Consider the following 3,118-nt stretch of genomic DNA (forward strand, 5'->3'; position numbering starts at 1 on the left):
TGGCGATCTCTTTCCGGAGACTGAAGGCTTTATTATGGCAATTCAGGACCAAGTAATTGAGACTAAAAACTATCAGAAACATATTACGAAGACCCTACACTCAGATACATGTCGAAAATGTTATAGTTGCCCAGAGACGATACAACATATAACAGGTGCATGTAAAACAATAGCCCAGACCGATTACAAACATAGACATGACCAAATAGCCAATATCATCCATTAAAAACTTGCCCATCAACAAAACCTAATAGCCTCCATACAGCCGTACTATAAATATATACCAGAAAGTGTGTTAGAGAACTCCACCAGTAAACTTTACTTTGATCGAGCTATCCTCACTGATCGCACAATCCACTACAATAGACCAGACATCACATTAATCAATAAAAACAATAAAACCGGATACTTAATAGATATTGCTGTACCTAACACCCATAACTTACAAACTACAATAGCTGAAAAACTGACAAAATATACCGAACTGAAAGACGAAATAACCCGACTTTGGCACCTGCAGAAAGTAATAATAGTCCCCATAGTCATTTCCACGACCGGCGTCATACCAAAACAGTTACACAAATCTATTAAAACACTTAATTTACCCCCCAACACCTACACTTTACTACAGAAAGCTGCAATTCTCAACACCTGCCGGATCTTAAGAAAATTCCTACAAACTGAAAATGAGAACCCATAGAATCTACTTCACAACCTACTCCACAAACCACCTCCTTAACTTCTAACCCGGTTGTGCACTTGGCTTAGGCCCGTGCATATCAGTATACCGGTGAAAACCGAGAAAAAATAAACAAATGAAAATAATAATAATAATTTATTTCAAGTATCAATGACTCATAGTGTTATGGTGGCCATACACGTTAGGGTTTGCAGTATGGTTATAACCGTACATGCTTAACCGACATGCAAACCCTAGTGACATAAAGCACATACACGTTAGGGTATGCATGTACAATTTTCAAGAAACTCTCAGTCATAAATAGTTGCAGCTACGTGACGGTGTTTTGTAGGACGTTAATTTTTCTAACGACATCGTCTTTTGTAGCTGTAGGTTCCAATTCCTTTAGCTTATTTATCAATTTACCGTACGCTACCGATCTTTTGTCTCTGTCGTGATAATCTTTGCACTTTACGCGCCAAAGGCAAGGTTCGGATTGGTAGATAGCAATAAATTCTTCTAACATGGCGTTGCGCTTGCGACTCGCTATTTTGAATTTCAACGTGATGGTGAGCGCGCGCGACCTTCCACTGCCACTGACTATAGGATACTGAAAAAACTGCACATGCAAGCACGAGCGGGCGCTACAAACGCTCGGTTATGCATGCGCGCAAACATAACCGAGCTTACAACAATTGTTGATAAATGTACAATCTAGTCTACCAGCTATCATACGCAGGATACTGTTGGAGCTAGCACGCACCCTGCGAACCAAGGATGCACATCGCTTTCGTATGACAGCATAAAAGTAGTCCGTGCGAGCTTCTGCAAACATCCCAGACGCGCTGCAGTAGCGGGGCAACCCCATGAAAATTCTAAATGCGTTATTGTATTGGATGCGAAGAGCGTTGTAAGCTTTTTGAGTAAAATGAGCCCACAGACTACACGTGTAGAAAGAGGTACAGAATTCTTTAAATAGGGTAAGCTTAACCTCCCTCGAGGCACGTGCAAATCTACGGGCAATCATGTTAGCTCTAACACACATCGCTCTTCGCTCCCTATCAATGTCATCATCATCTTTGAGGCCAGGAGTCAAAACATGCCCAAGGTATTTAAATTGATAAACCCTGGCAAGGGGTATATTATTAATTTTAACCGGCGGTACTTCTTCTGGGTTTTGACCTCTCGCCCCAAAGACCATGACGACACTCTTTTTCACATTGTAAACTAAACCATGACTTTTGGCGTATTGGTCACAAGTGGCCATAAATTTTTTAAGTCCACAAATTGATGCGCTCAGCAATACCATGTCATCGGCGTAACTTATGTTATTAAGACACGTACCGTCAATATGACACCCAACATGCATACTGCTGAGCGCGCCAATAAGGTCATTAACATACAGGTTAAAGAGCGTGGGAGAGCACAACCCCCCCTGTCTCACTCCAACCCATAAGGCGCGGAATGTGTGCCCGCCCACATTACGTTGTTGACTTGGTGTCCATACCAATATTTTAGAATACTGGTTAGTTCCGTAGGAAAATTTAACTCTTCCAACTTTTTCCACAAGATGTCGTAGGACACCAAGTCAAAGGCCCGGCTCAAATCAAGAAAGCATGCGTACACAGGTGTTCGGCGATCCGAGTAGTATTATATTATATAGTGGACGCTTATACATCTGTTGAGATGGGTGTCAATCACGCTGTCAAATACCTTTGATATGATAGTGGCAAGAGATATTGGTCTGTAGTTGGCTTTGTCTGCCATATCCCCAGTCTTATTTTTAGGTATCGGAACCACTAAAGTTTTTATCATATCCCTCGGCATGTAGGTATGGTTCAAACAGAACGAGAAAAGCATAGCTAGTACTCGTGATAAGTGAGGTCCAGCAAACCTGAGATGTTCAATGCTGATACCATTATGACCTGGTGATTTTCCCTTTTTCATTTTACTTATTACCTGTGCTATGTTATTGGCAGTAATTTTAGTTACCAGGTCTTTCTGTGTGTCAACATTGATCACCAATTTAGAAGGACCCAATGGCGACTTTATACTAAACTGCTGCACAAAACCGTCAGCTATCTGCTTCATATCATTAACGCCACCAATACACACAGGGAGGCTAGGTTTTCCTTTTAACTTATTTGTATGTTTCCAAAAGGACTTAAAATCACTCTTGGAATGATGTGAAGCTAGAATATCCATTTTAACTTGGGTCTCATTATCTTGACACCACATTAATCTAGATTTAAAAATTCTTCTAGCTTCATTCATTTCGTCGTAAATTGGCCCCGATGTCGGTTTGTTATTATCAAGCCAGACCAAAAATTTTTCTCTAGCCATCCTATGTGCACTTCCCACATGCATATTCCAGCCGATCACCTACTTACGCTTTGTATAATGATTACTACAATTAGTTTCAATGGAAGACTCACATAA

Source organism: Vanessa cardui, chromosome 24, assembly GCF_905220365.1.
Source record: "Vanessa cardui chromosome 24, ilVanCard2.1, whole genome shotgun sequence".
Classification (NCBI taxonomy): domain Eukaryota; kingdom Metazoa; phylum Arthropoda; class Insecta; order Lepidoptera; family Nymphalidae; genus Vanessa; species Vanessa cardui.